The sequence below is a fragment of the Anopheles maculipalpis genome, chromosome 2RL, assembly GCF_943734695.1.
Source record: "Anopheles maculipalpis chromosome 2RL, idAnoMacuDA_375_x, whole genome shotgun sequence".
Lineage (NCBI taxonomy): Eukaryota > Metazoa > Arthropoda > Insecta > Diptera > Culicidae > Anopheles > Anopheles maculipalpis.
The window spans coordinates 21,685,813-21,708,427 of NC_064871.1; the positions used below are offsets into that span (position 1 = coordinate 21,685,813).

Sequence of the window (22,615 nt, forward strand, 5' to 3'; positions counted from 1 at the left end):
GACTGCTGATGTTTACCAATGCACTTGGCACGGAAAAAAATTGAAGGCGATGGTTTTGATAAATTAAATACTCTCTCTCTCTCTCTCTCACTGCAAATGGAAGCATTCAAAGGAAGCTGAAAGTATTTCTACCCAGAGTCCTATAAATCTCACCGACTTTTATTTTAATACTATGAACAGACCTGGAATTCGTACGGGAGGTGATAAATATTCCCCATTTTTCCTCCTGCACGATGCATCTTCCGAACGATAGTGCTACCCAGAAATGGAAGCATTACTTAAAGTTTCATTTCCACCAGTAACACCGTGCACACTATTCCAACGATTCCCATCCTATGAACGGGATCGAGACAGAATATAATAAACGGCATACTTTTACGAAAAGCGGATCGTAAACGTAGCGGCCAAAACAAAAAAAAAAACATTGCAAAGGAATGCACTAATGGGAATGACGGCTCAAAACCCGTACCATTCAAACACGAATAGCCAAAGAAAAGGTGGGAATAACTTTGCTTCTTTCCCGGAACGTCCAGCTCAACGCCCGTCGCGCCGTCGGTCACTAAGGGTGCGTATGGAAATTCGTATCGGAAAACGGCGAATCATAAAAACAATCCTCCGCATTTGGAGGGAGATTTTTTTTTTTGGTTTGTTTTGGGTAGAAAATTCAAGCAAAAAATATCAAAATTGTTGGACGATTTTGTACCAAGCAGCGCACGGAGCCAAAGGAAACAATCACAGAAATAGTTTTCCACTGAATAGCGCAACTGTCACTTCTCGTTAGTGCGGGCTGTCCGGATGGGATGCGCCGACACCGACGCGTACTATTGGCTATTTTTATTGGAATGTGTTCATCCAGTCAGTTTCAATCTGGTTGCCCGGAAGGTGCGTGTTTGTGACCGTTCGAGAAGCATAAGTCAAAGCATGGGCGATTTACGGTTTGACCATTGTTTGGGTTTGTTTTTTAGCGTTACAATTTTGGTTCGCCAAGTGCGATGAGATTAGAAATTAAGGCAAAATTGCTCCGTTGTGTGACGTAAATTGTTGCTTAAATGGTTGGTTGATGATATGGGTATGGGAATTATCAAGAAAACGATCAGGTGAATTATAACCAAATGGTATAAAACAAGAAACTGTTGCCAATTTTAAATCGAATAAAAACTTGATTTTTTTGGTAATGTTTCCACCGTAATGAAATGTTTTTAAATCCTCGCTAAAGCAGCAACATTATTTTCGAAACAATAGAAGCAGAAAATCAAGATTATCGCCTGTTGAAGTTTTTGGAAGACCCTAGCGAGAAAGTTCCTAGCGCTTTCATTATTTTTGTAAGGTTATTCGTTTTGATGGCTACGACTAAACCATCGGATTAATCCTGGATCACCAGTTTTAATGAATCAGCGAAACCATACCATGAAGCTTTATTTGCCCGCCGGGCAGCATTTACATCTGACACAAATATGCTCTAAATTACATCATAAGCGCAAGAGCGAAACCTCCCATTGACCGTAAACTAAAGGTGCACCGAAAAATGTGATCATAAATCTTATGCCAAAGAAAACCACTACCAGCAGAGCAAGTGTTCCTTTCTGAACGCTTTAAAAAATAAATTGAATTGAGAAAAACACGAAATACAACGACGTGTTGCTATCGTAAAATTCACGACTGCCATAACTTCGTCTTGCTGCGGCTGAGTGCCATAACACCTCGCTTAGTTGGAATCAATGGCAAAGGGCCCGGCAAGAAGAAAAAATAGGAAAGATTGCAGACATTCTCACATGTACGGTACGGAAACATCTTGCGTATTCTTATATGGCTGCCAAATTGACTATCGTTAAACAAACATAAATGATTTTTTTAAACCGTATACCGTTTAAATTATATCATAACAATTATGTCGCCTATCCGCCGGAATGCGATTGTTAAAAATGATTGTTTTTCGTATATAATCTTGCACCATTTTTATGGACGGTAAATTTGAGTTGTTTTAGGCGAAAACCGCACTTTAACTGATTGAAAAGTTGCCTTACTTTCTATGAAATTAAACAAATAAAATGCTTGTTGTTTTTTTGTTTGCTCCTAGGGCACAACGAATTATTTGGAATGTGAGCTTGCTTGATACTTTCTGAAAGAAAAATATTGCCAATCAGAGACAGGTGAATAAAACTGTCAGTTTATACTGCAAAGGTGTTGTTGGTGCGCATTAGATTCCACGCCTGCACATGATGCCTGCTAAATAGAAATTATATTCATGCTTAATATATAATTTTTTTGTTCTTTTTGCACTATTCGCTTTGAGATTTTTCTCGTCATTATTTATAAACGTAAAAATGTTCTATTCTCTTCGGTATAAAACTTTTGCACCGAAAAACTGTTTCAAGTTTGCTACAAAAATTGATTTTCGGCAACAGATGATAAAACTGAAAAGTAAAACAACAACAACAAAAACCCACTCACAAACACACAAAATCACTACTCCAAAAGTGTTTGCCTTATGGGGGTTTTGCTTTGACTTTGCATGAATTTGCTTTCAAAACAAGTTCAACATTAGTCAGCGAGACAAACATGCTACAGCGCTATTCGACTCACCGGGCGGCACCAGGGGCGTATCGCAGGAAAATTATCTAAGTGTACCACCCCGCGAGCATCTAACTTAAAGGGACATAACACCAAAGCGAAACACCAGTGCATGGGCTTCCCGTGTCGTGCCGAAAATAGCACAACATGAACCGAAGTGACACGAGTTAGCGGACAGGCGAATACGAAAATAGCATGAGGGCAACGGTTCTTTCCATTCTTCTTCGTACTGTGCGCAAACGGGAGCGTGATTATGCTGAAACGTAAACAAACCTTACTACACGACCATCGGCACTAGTGCGATGGTGCGCTGGTGATGAAGTTGTGCGGCGTATGCAATGCACGGCAAGACACAGATGGTGTTTTGCATAGCAGAAGATAATTATTGCAACAGATGCGGGGAGGCGTTTATAAGGAAAAATTGAACTAAGTAGGAAAAAATGGACAAACTAAAACTAATCTTTTAGTATCGATCGCTATCATACACCTTTTTGTTAATTAAATTTTTGAACGAAAGACTCAAACAATTAGACAAATCGAAATAGTTATTGAAGTGCTTAAAAATAAAGGTAGCAATTAGTGACGAAACAAGATGAACAAAACTGTGAATACATTAGTATACGATTAGTTTCGTTTGAAAGAAATGGACGACACATTTACAACCACCCATAATAAACTATTTTTAAGTTCTGTTCTATTTTAAAATCACGCCCATTATTTGGCTCATTCGATCAATGCGAAATAGTTGTTTTGCAACTTGCAAATACATCTTCAGAACAGTGAGTTTGCCAGCACAGATCTATTGCGGCCATCGTTACCGCGGCTTGAGCTGCACATCACGTGGTACGGAGCATGATGACCTGCTATATTCGTCATATTTTCCCGTGATTTGTGATCGGTTCGGGCGCTTGACACACTTGTATAAGTGTAGAAATTAGAACTTCCTTCGCACGTTTAATGCATTGAGCTCAATTAGTATCGCATTTTAAATTGTAAAGTATTATACAACTAGTATTATATTACAATCCTATAAAAGCAATCCAGAAAACAGCGTAATTCAAGCTACCGTCGCCACATTTCTTAGCATCATAACGATATTGATTGATTGTTGTTGCTATCTTCACTTCACTTCATGCACATTTAATGATACTTCAACTATTCATCTTGCTTTGCACGTCCATCCTCTTAGTCTGGGTCGGTTTTCAGCACACCATTAGTGAGCATTCCCTCATTGTTGACCGTGGTCGACCGATGGCTGCTTCGGCAACAACCATCAAGCGTACAGCGATTTTTAAAAGCTATGTTTACCCCCGGAACGTCAAGCGAGAACCTTCATCGAACCAACTTTATTCATAATCATCCTAGTCTCTTACACCGCTGCAGTGCAAATGCGACGGTGGTGGTTCATTTTTCCTCCAACGGGTGCAAAATTAATCATTCGATCTATGGGTTTTCATTTGAGTTCTTGCATGCCAAAGTCAATGATGAATGGTACCGTGGGAAGAAGAATTGATTGGACGGAGTGTGAAGTATATTTTTAACGTTTCTTGTGTTTCTTTGTCGAAGCGCGAATGTCGAAGAAACAGCATATTGGAGAAGAATCCGTTTAGATTAATTCTCAGCGCTTTGTTACACGTCAAATAAAATAATAAACACGTTTTCATTAAAAACGTCCAGCATGAAGCTGAGGCTTAATGTAGTTTGGAGGAAACAAATCGTGTGTTTTGTTTCATTATTTTAAATTGTTATCAACGATATTCTGGAATTGAGACAATCTCAAAAGCATCTTAATTTGATAGAATGTTTAAAAAGTTAATGGAAGGTTTAGCTAACTTGAACAAGAAATCAGGAAATGCAATTACTCAAGAGCTCAATAAGAAAAGTTTGCTATTTGTTTGAGCACAGCTCGTTCTATTGACTGCCTAAACCACAAACGCAAACAAACCAACAACCAAAAAAAAAAGCACACCCAAAAACACTCTAGTCTATTCACTTTCCAACCCATTTAGCACCGAGCTCACCAGTGACCTCTGGATTGTTCAATTAATCCAATAAAAAATCGCCTAAAGCCATCGATGATCATCTACACTTTAGTAGGTGCCGGTCAAACAACTCTCAGTACACAGCTCATCCAACTACCTTCCTCCCCCAAATCGGCCCAGCTGGGAAATGTGTTCAGTCAGCGGAGGATAATAATTTTTATTACTACCGCTCGTCCTATCGCAGAAATTATGTTTACCATTACCGTTAAACGTTGTCCAAAGTGGCGGCAAGTGAAAGTTTTAGCCATTTTGTTTGTGCAGCCGGAGTGTTGGGAAGATATCCATCCTCGCGGGGGGTTGGGAGACAAACGCGGCGATGCCGAACTTTTACTCTGGCACGAAAAAGGACGTCGATAATTACTTGCGTACCAATCACTCCATTCACGTGCGGCCTGGAAGCGCAGACGGCTGGAAAGGTTTGGGGGGAGAACGGACATCCCATCCTCCCAAGGGAGGGGAATAGCAGTAGCAGATAACTGAGCCGACAATTTTATGACCACATAAGTTATCCGATGGTAATTTCGCAAATTTCCCGTACTACTGCCAACGAGCACGGGCGCGCGCGCGCGCACGCGAAGTAAAACCTCGAGCGGGATGTGAAACGGTCCTGAAGCAAAACCATGACCACTCCGAAGAGAGCAAGCAAAGTAAACACGTTGTTTTTTGTTTTGTTTGGGTTCTTTGCTTAGTCACAAAGCAATCGTAACGAGCAATGATGGTGGTGGCGGTCAGGGCCACGGTAATGAATGGCGACATAGCGTGGCGAGAAAAATAACGGACATTTATTTCAATTTCGAAAACAAATATTGTCCCTCGTCAGACGGACGGGGCGTGGTATCGCTGTATGCTGCTGCTGGAGCAAAACCTTGGAGGAGGTGGAAAATCAACTGCGTGCAAAGTCAGCGCCATGAAGCGTGTCATTATTATTAGCTTCCAAATTGTTACGATCTTGTTGGGCTGACAGCTGGTACTGCTTTTATTGTGGGTGAGTTCATTTCACAGGTTTTATTAACTGAAATTTCGGTAGTGAAAGTAAGATAAAATACTCCATGATAGGTAGAAGATTAGCGAGAAACTAGGGCAGTATTACAGGTAATCAAAAATCCACACCACTGTCGCTCACTGGTCTTCAATTTTTATTCTCATATCGTTTTAACGCCGTATTAAGAGTAACATATCAAAGCCACACATATGCATCTCAATATTTTAATGAATCCGATCAATATTCAAATATGTATTGTACTGTCCTCTCCTCCCTTCCCACACTAGTACGGCTTAGCCACACAATGTGACACCCAACAATCTTGGTCTAGGATGCGGGTTTGAATGGTTACGTCTAATACGATGCAACCATTACGATTTATTTATGCATTAGAATGCGACAAGACAATCCACCAGCCCTGCTTGATAGGAGCTTTAAGCGTAAATCTATCACATATCCCATCTGTGAAGCTTTCCACCCAGCGCTCCAGCGTTTCCATGACGGCAACGGCACAAGTGTTACTGCAAAATCGAATGAATAATTTATTTCCACTTATCCCGATGCCGGCAAGATAACCCTATGTGCTTTACACTTAAGCCCGCTCCGAAAGTACATCGTCTTCAGCCTTGTGGGGACATTTTTCGTACGCTCGATCGGATGAAGCCCTCGTTTTTTTTCTCGGGAGCTTCTCCGATCCCTGGCAGAAGATGTAAAATTGTCAATAACGAGCTACCGATAGGAAAGCTTGAAAGGAGAAACAAGCACAAATAGAAGTAGAACGTAGCAAAGTGAAGCGTGCAGGAGTTCATCGATGTGTCTATGGGAGGGATTTCTAGTTCAGGCTCGTCTAGGAAAAAAAAAAAAACGAGGGAATGAAACTATTGCTTATCGAATTTGTACCGATATCGATAAGTGAGCCGATTGTATGTCTATGTGCGTGCGCTCCTATGTGCATGTGTGTGTGTGTGCACGGCAAACAACGACAAACTGTCTGACTTCGTTGCAATGCATTTGCCATTGCACAACGAACGTATTGGTCCATTTTTTTTTCTCCTGTGAAAACTGGCAAGTTGAGAAAATCCCACCCCGAAGGTCTGTTACACATTGCTACGAACTATCGTGTTCCGGTAGCTTCGTCAGTTGCTTTCCTTCCCATATTATGTACGCGTAAATCCTTGAGAAGCGAGAGCTCGCCCCAACTATTCTTAGCACCAAAGACACACCGGCGTCATAGGCAGATACGAAAATGTGAAGAAAAACCCCGGTACGATGCATCTGGCGTAATAGCTTTTGCCACCCGGTGCGTCTTCGAGCTGAAGAAGGATACATTGCACTTTGCCGCACGTGCTGCACATTATTACAGTAGCAGTTACGGCTTGAAATGTGCTCCCTTCTTGCCGCGCCGGTTCCCTCCGGATTCCCGATGATCCGTCGGTGTTCGAATTTTAGATCGCACCGAAGGAAGAATCCCGGCCCGGAGCTGGTAACAGACAGGAGGCGAAGCTCCATTCTACCAAAGCTCTCAAGAGATAGTTGCCAGGTGAAGATGAAATGGTACCGAACTTGAACGGAAAGCACCAATGCCGTGGTTGTGCGATGTGCATTTCATACCAGAGAGTAGTTTTACAGAGAAAAAATCGAACTATTCTATTCGGTTTCGATGGTGGCATGGTAGCACGGACGTGGGATTTCGAGGCAAAAGGGTGACGGATTGCCAAATTAAATTCCACTTTACCTTGCTTTGGTTCGATCCTCAAGCTCGAACCTGCTGCTGCCATTCGATCCGCTGCCACTGGGAACTGATATTCAGATAAAAAGTGGTACATTTTGGCATTTACGGTACCCAGTGGCGAATGGGTTTCAATTGCATTTTTCACCGTTGCCTTTTAACACTTCATCTTGGCTGGATTAGCGTCTTGCATTCCAAAGCATGTCGACATCAAAAACGGGAGCTTGTTTTAAATGTACAAACGTTCGTTTTATGTCGAATGTAATCGAAAGCTTAGTTTTGAAATAGTAGTAATTAGACGTAACCTACAAATTTAAATTGTGTTTGATATTGCAATCGACAGGAGAAATAAATGTTTGAAATAGTTTTATCCAAATTTTTAAAACCATACAGTTTAAAGGCCTTTTCTTTTTGGTTTAACGACCTTCTAAGGTCACGACGGCCATCAAATGGCTTACTAGACTTGCCAATAACCACGTAGTTGAATAGTCAGTCCTCAAACTACGGGGAGACGGTCCCCGGATGGGATTTAAACCCCTTTTCTGCCGTTTGAAGATCAACGCCGCCGTCACCTATACCACCATGCCGACCCGGTGACGCAGAGTCCAACGGCAAGAACTATTTTTTTTATTATCTCCAAAACATAACCCAATTCAAGATGCTTTACTCTCAATAGAAATCTTTTTAGAAAGATGGCTGTGAAAAAATCTTCAAACTCCTGTATTTACGCATCTCAACCAAGTTTTATATTTCTCGCTAGCTCTGCGTTGAACGCAACGTACGCACACGCCAACAATATTCACCGATCAAGGTTCACCCTCGTCAAACGAGCGGATAACTGAATTAAAAACTTTCACCCAAAAATTTCGCTACGCCAACTCGCTAAAAACTAGGCGAATTTCTGCCAACGTGCTAATAAAATTCCTTCCATCAGCGCGATGTAAGCCCGATCGGCAACATCCGCAGTGTACGGGTACACAAAAAAAAATCGGTCATCAGACTGTAATCTACAAATACATATCGGTACGACCCTTCGGCAGAAGGAACGCACGAGAAAAAGCAACTCAACAAACAGCAAAATCAAGCCATCAAGTCATCTAAACTTTGTATGTCGCTGCAAAAGTGGTTGCGTTTTGTGCGCACAGAATGGAATGAAAAACCACACACATACACACACCGTGGTGACGGGCATAAAATCAGAGAGTTAGTTCACTCGGGGAGGAAGACGGTGCTGGAAACGGAAAGCTCGGACGAGTCAAATGATAGTGAACTTGAAAAAAAATAAAAGAAACCTTCATTCGGACTAACTTTTCCGTTCCATTTCGTCCGAAGGGAAAAATTGTTCTCTAAAAATCCTTTGCACTCCGAGTAGGTGTCACTCGTTGGCGTTGTTGGTACAGAGTGTTCATCTATGAAAATGGGAGCACAGCTATTCTTGTTCGTTTTGTGCGATGCTGTGATTTCATTTTGATTTGTGTGAAGTTCGAAATTTAAACAGTCCAGCGCGCTCATGAATTTGAATCGAAAGCTTAACGAGCATACTATTCAGCGATCCACACACTGTTCCGGAGAAAAGTGTTTACTTTCATAATAGTTTGAGATCATTCCGTTTTGAAGTGTTTTAAAATGTTCAACACAGCATAATATTGTACGTAGAAAGTGTAAGACTTTGGAACTAAGCAAACAAATTAACATCAATATGGTGCTGTATAAATTTCCCCGCAAGCATCTGTGCCGGTCCTGCCGGATATTGAACCAGCAACGAAGCATGTAATAGTTTCCTCCAACTTCTTGGATGAATGATTCATGAGCTGAATTGTTACGCATTTAGATCATCAGATTCGCGCCATCCCGAAGCTCTACATAAAAGTCCTTGGAAATATTTTTTCTTTTACGCTCGCACACGAAAAGTATCGCGTTAAGCAGGAGAATGAACGCTATGCGCGCGTGTGAAATTTGTAGAACGAAACGAAATTGATGATTTTCGCGGATCAACCGACGCTACGCATGGTTGTGTGGATCGTGCCGAGAAAACAATGTTACTCCATTTGCCAGAGCTTACCCAGCTTTCCCTGTAGTGACGATGGGGGGAGAAGGAAGATTTTCCCCTGTCACATAGCGATGGTAAATTGTCTTCCGTTCGTTCGTACGTTTCGGTCGGACAAAAAATCGAAGACGTAACAATCTAGGGCAACGTTTATGCTCGTTGAACAAAAGCATCAAAGTGATTTAAATTTATCTTTCAACCGTTCAGTTACGGCTTTATTACGGGTTGCACGATTTGTTTCGTCGTTCCGAACAGTGGATTCCATTCTTTGTGACCGATTCCGATCAGTTGAGGAAATTCATCACCGAAATTGCAGCTCGATCGGGAGGGTTGTGTATGTAAATGAAGGAAGAATGAAGGAAAACAAGATTGATGCAAGAAAGCCCGAGATGGAGACCGATATGGTAGCAAGATGAAGATGCGATTTGAAGCTATAAAGTTGAAGCATTTCTTTGTCTTTGTGCACATGCTTGATGCGCCGAAACAAGCAGTCAAAACCTTCAAACCATTAAACCATCACTTATAAATGCGTTTGCTGGCAAAGTGTCCTCGCTGATGTTAAGGCATCGACGGTGGGATGATTCTGTGGCCTCATTAGGTGTCGATTACTTTTTTTGACCCCAGAATTGGAAGGGTTTAGCTGTGGATTGAAATTATCCGTTAATCTGGCTTAGCTATAAGTCACGCTCCTTCACATAGCCGTCGCCTTAGCACGGGTGACACAATATGCCTGGCTAATGCTAATCGCTAGTCGAACGAACGATCGAACACTTTTACGACCAGCAGCTGAGTGATCCGCTCAAGAATACTGTGTTCCAAATTTTAAACCCACATCAGCGCATCCATCTCCTCTCCGCTTCCACATCCACCGAGCTACGTCTTAAACCGTCTCACAATAAAATTCCACCACAAATCTGACTTAACGAATGTTGTTGCTCCGGATCACCCGGGACCGGTGGTGTGGCGCTGTTGATGAGCCAACATGGCAAACATTTCCTGCCAAAATGGAAGCCGGAAACCCGATTTCTCACACTGATTTTGCATCACCACAAACCGTCGGCGTACCGTTGCGTTCGAAAACAAAGATACCGTCCCTGGCAGGCCGGCGACGACCGGGATCCGGCCCCCCGAAAAAAAAAAACGGAAATGGGCTTTCCGTTTACACACGGTGAGAAGGAAACGCTACGTTACCACACTTCGAGTCGCACGTGCTTTGCGCTGCGTTTGCCTAGCGCCTGGCAAGAGTTTTCGAGATTTGTTCGAGATGTTTGATTTATGCCTCAATTTTTGCGGCCCCAGTCCGGCACCCGACCCACGGCGGTGCTTCTTCGTTGCATAATCGACACCTCGCTTGGTGGCGGAACTCAGGCGTGGAACGCAAAACATTGCTTCTTCTTTCCGGAGCGCCGGATGAGCCCAGGCGTTATGCGAATCCGTAGAAAAGCGGATGTTTGTCGGCAAAACGGTTTGTTAAATTGATACATATCCGTAAAAAAGTTAGGGCGAGCAGCGTAGTGAAAAGGGAAGAGCAGAGAAGAAACTCGCAGGTCCAAAAAGGAATATATAAATCAACCGTTTTACGCCAGCACGCCCAGCATTACAATAACGGCAGCATGAAGCCGGTGGAAGAGGACAAGTGTGAAAATACTTTGCTTATTATTCATCCTACCAACAGCCGTTATTTTCGCTGTTTATGAAGAATATTCAAATTTATTGATTGTAAATCACACACACACACACACACACACACACACACACACACACACACCCGTAAGTGTATTTAACTGTGAGCACGCAATTCGTTCCAATTTTCAAACTAAACAAATTATTAACGATCAATATGATGCAGCACCCGCGGCCAGCTTAAAATGCAATAACGAGTACACTGACACCAAAACTGTCTCAAGAAACATTTGGCACATTCGGTGCAAGCGTTGGCGAGTTTTCTTTTTCGCAGCAAAAGTTCTGCAACAGCTGCTGAGCGAACGAATATTATTCCAAGCTGACGACGGACTGTGTGAGGATAGGAATGAATAAGTAGCTCATTGTTTGAAGGAGCCGAAAGGAGCATTAAAATTGCGAAAAAAGTATTTGTTTTATTACCTAGCTTGTGGCGTGTGGAATTCAGGGGCAAAATTGTCGGAAATCGCATTAGTTTCTTAGTGTCTGATAGAATGAGGAAAGAAAGATCTTTTATTGAAGTATGTTGCATGAAATAATGAAATAAAATGAATTTTCGCCAAAACAAATGCAGAATAAAGAATGCTAGAAGAAAATAATGCATGTCACTAGGACCTAGGAAAGTTTTTTGATTAGAGTCTTTGCCAAGTACGTCAGGAAACGACCAAAAAGGCTAATATTTTCAGTTTTTTCATCTTTACATAATAAAACAGGAAAAATATTATTTTATAAAATTACAATTTCTTCCGCATAGTGCTTAAAGCTTGGCCAGACATCCACTAAATTCTCGCTCAATTTTTTTTTTTCGTCACCTCTTGCAAATCCTCACGGCAAATTTTCCAACATGTCCTGCGATCGAAACATGTCCCGCCTATCTATAATATTTATGCTAAGTACAAGAGCCACAAAAACATCGCTAAGCACACTCGGCTTTCCCCGAAAATGAGCGGTGTAAAAAGATACCGCTCTCTTAACAACTTTCAAGTCAAAGTCCCGCTCGAAAAGTAATTGGCCGACGGCTTTGCCCAGAAGATGCCACCACAACCAACCTTTGCCCGCACAGGCCAGCCCGACCCGCTGGATGCATTATCGTATATAAATTTACTTTCACACCCAATCAACCAACCAAACTCCTCCTGGTTCCACCTTTGGAGCGGTAGTTCCCACACCAAAGCAGGAAGAGATGGGCGAAAGCAAAGAAAAACACGAACCTATCACGGGCAGAAGCACAGAATTCGAGGTAGCAAAAGTGTTGGTGCTCTGCTACCTTGTGCTGTTTGCGCTGTTTGCGAAACAATTTATATTGGAATACTTCGGTCAACTTTTGCGTTCGTTTCAACCAATCAGCAAACCTTGGTGGGTGATGATGTTGGACCTGCTGAAAAAAAAAAGGTGGGTGGGTAGTGTATTTTCTCGCCGTTGTTATGGCGCGGGTGAACCAACGGGCGACGTGTTTGTGCGAGATGACACAGCTATTACTGCTTAGAAAAGGTTTCGAGATGACTTTCAGAAGTTTTTCACTGTTTTTAAAGCATTTTCCTACCGTTGGCGTTATTCCTCTTTTGGTTGTCGCTTTCAGTTCAGGGCTTTACTCAACCTTCCCCCGAGTCTTGGCGTCCGTGTACTTGTCAAATAGTCTGGCTTTTGTTGTTTTTTTTTTTTCCTTTTTGCTTACGTTTTTCCATCTCGTTTGCCGTACCAGTTTTGTGTGCAAGAGTTGTTGGTGCTGGGGATTTTTTTTCTACACCGTTAGCACCTTGGCCGTTACCTTCAAAAAACCGTCGCCACATTTCATGCAGGTCAGCAGCTTGGAGATAGGAGTTGTACGAAATGGAGCATATAATTTACAGCGTCGTCCGACTCGTTGTCAGTGATTTATCAGCGCTCGAGCGCATACTCTGCGTGAGCGCACAGCCAAGGGGATGGAAAGTAAGATGGACACTTTTTTTTACTGTGGAGCCATTGATGAACTTTTCCCATCGTTATAGGGCTATCTCGAAGATATCTTTTTTTGAGAAGGTGCAAGTAACTTCCGTTTAATGCGAAGTACACAGTGTATGCGTCAGTGCAGAAGCGGTGCGAATTTAATTTTTGAAATAAGCTGTTAAGTAGTGGGATGATTCATGGAAAGCGTTTAACGACAACCGTGTGAGATGGGTGAGATGTAATCATTCCAATGGAAATCATTGCCTAAGCTGGGTGCCACGATCAGAGGCGATTTTTCTGGTTGTCGCCTAAGCGGAGTGGAAATAGGGGTCCACTATCACATTGAATCGATAAAATTCCGAGTTTTGCAACCCATGCGAAGTCAAAGTTGTTGTTCCAAAAAAGATGCGCTCCCAAAAACGGATCCAACAGTATGCTTCATGCCCTGATCGGACCAAAAATGAGTGACTTATCGTCGATTTTCCACGGGCTTCTCGAAAAATTCTGCCAGCAGCATTCCCGTGGAAATCCGGCGATAAGTCACTCATTTTTCGTCCAATTGGTGCGTTTCACATACCGTTGGATGCGTCTTTGGATCGTGTATCTATCTGTCTAGTACTTAATCATGATTCCTTCACCCCCTGTCAGTTAGAGGTAGAGTGTTCAACAAAAAGATGCGCGGTTCAAAGACGCATCCAACGGTATGCCGGACGACAGGATCGGACCACGAATGGCCAATTTATCACCGATTTTCCACGGGAATGTTTTGGTTTTTCCTCAATAACCGGGCGGGAGATCGAGGGATCGGATTGAGATATTCAAGAAAAAGGTGCGCGGCTCAAAGACGCATCCAACGGTATGCCGGACGCCAGGATCGGACCACGAATGGCCGAGTTATCACCGATTTTCCACGGGATTGTTTTGGTTTTTCCTCAAAAACCGGGTGAAGGGGTAGAGGGATCAGATTGAGATGTTCAACAAAAAGGTGCGCGGCTCAAAGACGCATCCAACGGTATGCCAGACGCCAGGATCGGACCACGAATGGCCGAGTTATCACTGATTTTCCACGAGAATGTTTTGGTTTTTCCTCAAAAACTGGGCGGGGGGGTGGAGGCATCGGATTGAGATGTTCAACAAAAAGGTGTGCGATTCAAAACCGCATCCAACGGTATGCCAGACTCCAAGATCGAACCAGGAATGGCCGAGTTATCACCGATTTTTCACGGGAATGTTTTGGTTTTTCCTCAATAACTAGGTGAATGGGTGGGGGGATCGGATTGAGATGTTCAACAAAAAGGTGCGCGGCTCAATGACGCATCCAACAGTATGCCGGACGCCAGGATCGGACCACGAATGGCCGAGTTTTCACCGGTTTTCCACGGGAATGTTTTGGTTTTTCCTCAATAACCGGGCGGGGGCTCGAGGGATCGAATTGAGATGTTCAAAAGAAAAGTGCGCGGCTCAAAGACGCATCCAACGGTATGCCGGACGCCAGGATCGGACCACGAATGGCCGAGTTATCAACGATTTTCCACCAGAATAATTCGGTTTTTCCGGAATAACCGGGCGGGGGATCGAGGGATCGGATTGAGATGTTCGACAAAAAGGTGCGCGGCTCAAAGACGCATCCAACGGTATACCGGACGCCAGGATCGGACCACGAATGGCCGAGTTATCACCGATTTTCCACGGGAATGTTTTGGTTTTTCCTCAATAACCGGGCGGGGGCTCGAGGTATCGGATTGAGATGTTCAACAAAAAAGTGCGCGGCTCAAAGACGCATCCAACGGTATGCCGGACGCCAGGATCAAACCAGGAATGGCCCAGTTATCACCGATTTTCCACGGGAATGTTTCGGTTTTTCCTCAATAACTAGGTGAATGGGTGGAGGTATCGGATTGAGATGTTCAACAAAAAAGTGCGCGGCTCAAAGACGCATCCAACGGTATGCCGGACGCCAGGATCAAACCAGGAATGGCCCAGTTATCACCGATTTTCCACGGGAATGTTTCGGTTTTTCCTCAATAACTAGGTGAATGGGTGGAGGGATCAGATTGAGATGTTCAACAAAAAGGTGCACGGCTCAAAGACGCATCCAACGGTATACCGGACGCCAGGATCGGACCACGAATGGCCGAGTTATCACCGATTTTCCACGGGAATGTTTTGGTTTTTCCTCAATAACCGGGCGGGGGCTCGAGGTATCGGATTGAGATGTTCAACAAAAAAGTGCGCGGCTCAAAGACGCATCCAACGGTATGCCGGACGCCAGGATCAAACCAGGAATGGCCCAGTTATCACCGATTTTCCACGGGAATGTTTTGGTTTTTCCTCAAAAACTGGGTGAAGGGGTGGAGGGATCAGATTGAGATGTTCAACGAAAAGGTGCGCGGCTCAAAGACGCTTCCAACGGTATGCCAGACGCCAGGATCGGACCACGAATGACTGAGTTATCACTGATTTTCCACGAGAATGTTTTGGTTTTTCCTCAATAACTGGGCGGGGGGGTGGAGGCATCGGATTGAGATGTTCAACAAAAAGGTGCGCGGCTCAAAGACGCTTCCAACGGTATGCCGGACGCCAGGATCGGACCACGAATGGCCGAGTTATCACCGATTTTCCACGGGAATGTTTTGGTTTTTCCTCAAAACCGTGTGAAGGGGTGGAGGGATCGGATTGAGATGTTCAACAAAAAGGTGCGCGGCTCAAAGACGCATCCAACGGTATGCCGAACGCCAGGATCGGACCACGAATGGCCGAGTTATCACCGATTTTCCACGGGAATGTTTCGGTTTTTCCTCAATAACTAGGTGAATGGGTGGAGGGATCAGATTGAGATGTTCAACAAAAAGGTGCACGGCTCAAAGACGCATCCAACGGTATGCCGGACGCAAGGATCGGACCACGAATGGCCAATTTATCACCGATTTTCCACGGGAATGTTTTGGTTTTTCCTCAAAAACCGGGTGAAGGGGTGGAGGGATCGGATTGAGATGTTCAACAAAAAGGTGCGCGGCTCAAAGATGCTTCCAACGGTATGCCAGACGCCAGGATCGGACCACGAATGACTGAGTTATCACTGATTTTCCACGAGAATGTTTTGGTTTTTCCTCAATAACTGGGCGGGGGGGTGGAGGCATCGGATTGAGATGTTCAACAAAAAGGTGCGCGGCTCAAAGACGCTTCCAACGGTATGCCGGACGCCAGGATCGGACCACGAATGGTCGAGTTATCACCGATTTTCCACGGGAATGTTTTGGTTTTTCCTCAAAAACCGGGTGAAGGGGTGGAGGGATCAGATTGAGATGTTCAACAAAAAGGTGCGCGGCTCAAAGACGCATCTAACAGTATGCCGGACGCCAGGATCGGACCACGAATGGCCGAGTTATCACCGATTTTCCACGGGAATGTTTTGGTTTTTCCTCAATAACCGGGTGAAGGGGTGGAGGGATCGGATTGAGATGTTCAACAAAAAGGTGCGCGGCTCAAAGACGCATCCAACGGTATGCCGAACGCCAGGATCGGACCACGAATGGCCCAGTTATCACCGATTTTCCACGGGAATGTTTTGGTTTTTCCGGAATAACTGGGCGGGGGATCGAGGGATCGGATTGAGATGTTGAACAAAAAATGGCACAGCTCAAAGACGCATCCAACGATATGCGGTGCATTCCGATCGGACCAGGAATGGCCGAGTTATCACCGAATTTCCACGGGAATGTTTTGGGTTTTTCCGGAATAAATGGGCGGATGGTGGAGGGATCGGGTTGTGGTTTTGAGCTGAATATCGGACCAGGCGCGAATGGTAGTAACAAGACAACATGCATTCGAGGAGGTAGCTCGTATCGGCTGAAATTTTCCAAATTCAATCTTAAAATCCAAAGTCTGCTTTAAAATCTCGACGAAAATTAAAAGTTGCAATCTAAACTTAAAATTTCCAACCAAAATTCAAAACTGACTTTGGATTTTGAAACTTATTTTGGAAATTTTCGGCCGATACGAGCTACCTCCACAAAAGCATGCTCTCCTGTTACTCCTGGTCGAATTTTGTGGCAAAAATCCAAAAATTTGTGGCAAAAATCCGGAAATTTTTATGCGGCAAAATTCGACCAGGAGTAACAGGAGAGCATGAATTCGAAGAGGTAGCAAATGGAAGTTTTAAAAGTGGCCGGAAAATATTATTCTTTCCGAGATGACAAATATTTTTCCAGGACATTTTAAGGGCGCCTTTTAATTTTAAGTTTTTCATCCTCATTTTTGTTTCTTTCTTGACACATCTTTTATAAAGACCTTTAGAACGAGTTTTTTAATATTATAAGGAACTAAGGAGAATTTTTCAAAAACTACCGGAAAATTCCAAAAGCAGCATTACCGTGGAAAATCGGCTAGAACTCCCTCATTCCTGGTACGAACGGAATGCTCCGCATGCCGTTGGATGCGTCTTTGAGCCGCGCACCTTTTTGTTGAACATCTCCATCCGATCCCTCCATCCCCTGGACAGTTATTCCGGAAAAACCGAAACATTCCCGTGGAAAATCGGTGATAACTCGGTTATTCCTGGTCCGATCGGAGCGTTCGGCATAACGTTGAATACGTTTTTGAGTTACTCATCTTTTTATCGAACTCTCTGACCTGATCCCTCCACTTGCCGCCCCATTATTCTACAAAAAAGGGTTTTTTTTCTGCAAAACATCGTTGATTACTCGGTTATTCTTGATCCATTCCGGGCGTCCTGCATATCATTGGATGCTTCTTTTTGTCGAACTCCGCCTTTAATGGTTGTCCTTTCATTGCCCACTAATATGCAATACGCTTTACAGGATAAAGAAAGCTTTAACATGCTATAATTTCTAAGCATTTTTATGCCCAAATTTATGCAATGCGCAAAGCACTTACCGGTGGTTTTTTCTACCAGCTGAGTCAAATTCTATGTTTTTTCGCCAAAAGGCTACCTCCTGCACTGGTATGTTCTCCTGTTATTTGAAATCAAATGTTGCTTGAAAACTAGCTTGCACCTTCTGGTACAAATTATTCCGGAATATTTGTCTCTTTGGAGGGAGATCATGTTTTACTGTCAATTCGAATGTACATTATGATGAAACTTTTTCTTATTATTCGATAAAGTAATAACTCCAATTATTTTTTTTTCTTTGTTTATGGATAGTAATTGAAATAAAGACGGTGATACTAGAATTTGGTTATTTACCGTATTTTCATTTCTTACTGTGCTGATTATGTACATATTTATCGAGACACAAACTTGAGGGAAATTCAAGTTTTTTTTTGTTTGCTTGTTGGCGGGGCAGAAACCGAACCTCCAGCAGATTTTCATAGACGAGGTTCGTACCGCTCTGATGGGGATGGAAGTTTCGTGGGATATACTGGACGCCAAGGTATAATTGCTTATGCACAAAGAGTCGTCTTTAAAGTAGGAATAAAACTTCATCAAAACTTTAAAAAATAAAAGAAACCTTAAAAGAACCCCCAGTTTCATTCAATTCAGTAAACAGAATAAGTCATACCTTAAACGAAAACACTCACCGCGCGTTCGACACGTTTAACAAAAACTAATTAACAGGCACTCGGAAAAACTCGGAACCAAAATTAGGAAAAAAGTTTTATAATAACCTCCCAATCTCCTTCCAAACTGTCCAAAAACAAAACAAAAAACCGAAGCCATATCGCAACCTTCAGCTTACTGCAAACTAAACGATGCTTGTAAAGATCCGTTCTCTTTCGCTTGTGTTACGTGTAGCATTAATCGGCTTAGATTTTCGTTTCCACAAGGAGCTATTTCAAAAACGTACTAAGTGCTCTTGTACCGGTCGATTGAATATTGGCAGTATCACTCCCAAAAAAATGAAAATAAAAAAAAGCACTGAACCATTCATGGACAGAACCATCATCATCATCGTCATCAAGCCATACTTCATCATAATCGTTAAGTAGTAAAGTTTTCGCAGAGGATCATTTTCGGAATCCTTATTTGTATCGCGCAAAGTTTTTTGGAGAGGGAAGAAATTATTGTTAAGAATGAACCGTTGGGCGTATTATTAGTGGCAAGAAGAATTAGAATTCATTGACGTTCACTTCATTCTACTAAATTCAATCCCAATCCAAATTATTTGAAAGTTTGAACTATTTTAAACAAATAATACGAAGACTGTAAATGACGATTTTTACACCATCGAAAAGACTTGCGAATATTTATAATAACATAACATGACCTCGTTGACAATACGGCCGAGAGCCATCGTACTCCAACATAAATAATAAAAAAACATGACCCAAATTGCTAGTCAAAACAATTACAGACACAGCACTCTTATGCATGTTTCGAAGCAACTCCGAAAAATACCAAAACCATGCAAGCCTTGCTGTGGAATTAAGGCAACTTTCTGCAATTTTCCATCTGGTGAAAAAAGAATGCAATTTGAAACGCATTCCAGAGCAAAACGTTTCCAGTTTGCAGTTCAAATATTCGATGTAACATTGCTCGGAGCAGCTTCATGTTCGGCATAGTTGCAAATGTTATGATGCTTTTCGAGATGGAATCGGTATGTGTTTGACTTCTGACAACGTTAGGAACCATAAGGGATGAGCGTGGGAAAAGAAACAACGTTGAAATGTGAGGCTTATGAAGGGTGGCTGAGTTTGGATCGTGTTCTTCTAAAGGATGTTTGAACGTCATGTTTAATCTTCTGTTTGAATGTGTTTTACATAAAAGTCTCAAAACGGTTGAGATTCAGAATTTTGTTCATAATTTGTCAGACTTGACTAGCTTAAAAGCTTGATTGTGATTTATTATTTAGTCTGACGGCTCTCCGCCGAATTGTTTATGGCCGAACCCACACAAAACCGAAACAAATCGAAACGAAACATCAAATTGTAACGCTTCGTAACGCTTCTTTGACTGTTTCGCTTTGTTTCGCAGTTTTTGCGGGTTTGACCGAAACAATTAGACCTCACAAAATATTATTTTGACCATAAAGTACATTAATTTGGTTTATAACATCCAAGAAAGTCAAAAAAGTATTTGTTTTTTTGAACCACAAATAGAGAAAGCAGTTATTTTTTGTCAAATTTGATGTTTCGTTACGGTCTGCTTCGATTGTATGTGGTCTCGGACTTTAGCTTGCTTGTATTTTTCAAAAATATTTCATAGCCTATTATGTTATTGTAATCTTATCACCTGACTTTACTGCTTAGACGACCTACATTTTATAAAGGAAACGCAAACTTTACTAAAATGTATCTCATACAACAAATATAAAGTATAACTTGAACATTCTCATTACAACCGGAACGTTCCTCGAAGATAAATGAAATCTGTAAAATGTTTTGAAATGGAAAATTTAACTTTTACCGTTTTTTCCTTTTTCCATCATTTGCTGTCCGAAAGCATCTTAAATTCATCCTTTCTTTTGTACTTGAACACAACACACAAACAAGCACAACCCCGAGTTGTACTTTCCACGCTCAAGATTACCAACTCAATTTTGATCCTAATCAGTCTCCGAGAAGCGAAAGTGTCGAGACAAATTAATGTGATAATATGAAGGTTCCCATTTTTTTGTGTCTGTATGCCATTCCACCATTTCTTTTGCCCCAAACAGTACACGTCCCTGCTTAGTGTTCAGTTCGTTGTTCGTCATCCTGCTCGAAACACGTACCATTTCCCATCTGACTATTCGTGTTGCTAAACTGGCGTGGACGAGTTTCCAGGGCGATACGTACAATATGGATGCCTTTCGCACTTCGGTACCAACGTCTGGGAAGGAGGAAATCTGCAGAATGACAAACGTTCCCGGTTTTGCTCCCATCTTTCGCGTCAACCTTTTTTGCTCCTATTGCCATTTCCTGATTTTTATTCCATGCTCGTGCAATAGTTCCATCTTTTCACTATATATTTTGTTTCTCATGCTCTTTCTCTCTCTCTTTCTCTGTATTTCTTGCTATCTCAATTGCAGCGCTTCTTTCGGGGACGTTGCGCACATATCAACGGGCCGGCTGTGATCGAGAGCTTGTCACATTAAGCTGTCCCCGCGGCACGAGCATCTCGATCGAGATAGCGCAGTATGGGCGAAGTGGCGGTAAGTAGATATGATCTAACAAATTGCAACGAGCGAGTGTTCATGCAGTGTGGTGGATGATGATGTTCCAGTCGTATTCAAGCTGTGTGCTTTGCAATAATGGTTGTTAACGAATGAAATATTGGATTGAGCTCTTGATTAAACCTTGTTTTGACTTTTTTAGCTTGGCTTGGAACAGTACTAGTGTGTTAACATCCCAGCAAAGAATGAAGCTTTTAGTTTTAGAAAATATCCTTAAACAACTCTTTAAAACTTTATGAATGAACTAGCCAGCGAGTTATTTGTACCTATTAAACAAAAAACATTCTTCCCTTTAACTGAAAGCGAAGAGCTAAACTTCAACCGCCTGCAAAAACAAACCCATCACACGGCGGGCAACTTTATCGGCTTTTTGTATTCTCACGCATAATCAATCAATTTTCACCCATTCATTGCGAGCGGTCGAGTTATTGTTTAGTTTCGAAACCATTTCAATCGGATCGGTTCGCTACGCAAGAAACGTAAAAACAAGCTTTCTATTTCACCGCAAAAACCGCGCATCAACACCGACAAGACGCACCGCATCACTCTGGGTGTGCCGGGGGTGGCTCAACCCAAACGATGATGATGGCATTGGAAATTGAAAAGTCTGATGTAATCAGCGAGCGCGTCTGTCGATACAGGCTCTCAGCCCAAAATTCCTGGTCCCGGTTTCAACTTGCTCGCGCAAAAACAATCGCAAAAACACTGAATGAATAATGGGAAATTAATTAAAAACTTATTCGTGCGCGAAGTAGCAAAGTTCGATGACTGGTTACGACGAGCACGCGGTTTTTTCGTTGCTGTAGGGTGACGCGAGCACGGATGGGGGGGTGGCCCTCCAACGGTTCTTCGCCCTCCAAAATAAAAGTGCTTAGCCGTTTGACCTCCAAGCTTTCCGAAATTGTCATTATCACCAAACCGTAACCGCACTCGGGGTGGCGCTTGGTTCCGATGGCGAATGGCTCATCATCGCGAAGCTTCCGTCCGGCTTTCATTTTCAGCGAAAGTGTTTTCCTCGACATTTCAATAAATCAGTCACCATCAGGACTAGGGCTCTTCATTCAGAGGTTTCCCCTTTCCAGCGCGCTACTGGCGGGACTGCTTTTCAGGATTTTCAGAAGAATTTCAGAAGAACTTGTGCCAGCACTTCACTTGATACGGTTTTTTGGTAAAGTCGTCTCCTCCAACAACCTCCCGATTGACAGCTTTCAGCCTTAATAATTCCACCAAGAACAATTCGATGGAAATCCAATTCTTTGTTGATTAAACTGTAGTCGTGGGTAGCGGATGTAATGAAAATCTGGCAGTATATTTTCATCAACTTGAAATCCATGCTCAAAGATCCTAAGAAACGAAAATCACATTAAATATGAGTGAATCCTATTCTGTGTTTGAATGAGATGAGATTATTTACATTGCAAACTTCTGCAAAATTTTCAAATAAAAAATCTGGTAAATTTCCGGAACGAAAATTTATATCATTGAATGCAGAGTATTTTAAATCAAAGTCTCGCTTCGTCAAAA

At 42.6% G+C, this 22,615-nt stretch overlaps 2 protein-coding genes across 3 annotated transcripts in view; both read left to right on the top strand.

Annotated features, from left to right (window-relative positions):
* LOC126558139 (60S ribosomal protein L3) overlaps nucleotides 1-22,615 on the top strand; it is a 438,353-nt gene that overhangs the window by 414,980 nt on the left and 758 nt on the right. The gene's annotated exons all lie outside the window — the stretch shown is intronic.
* The window catches only part of LOC126565411 (UDP-glucose:glycoprotein glucosyltransferase), a 391,865-nt gene that overhangs the window by 348,592 nt on the left and 20,658 nt on the right, over nucleotides 1-22,615 (top strand). The gene's annotated exons all lie outside the window — the stretch shown is intronic.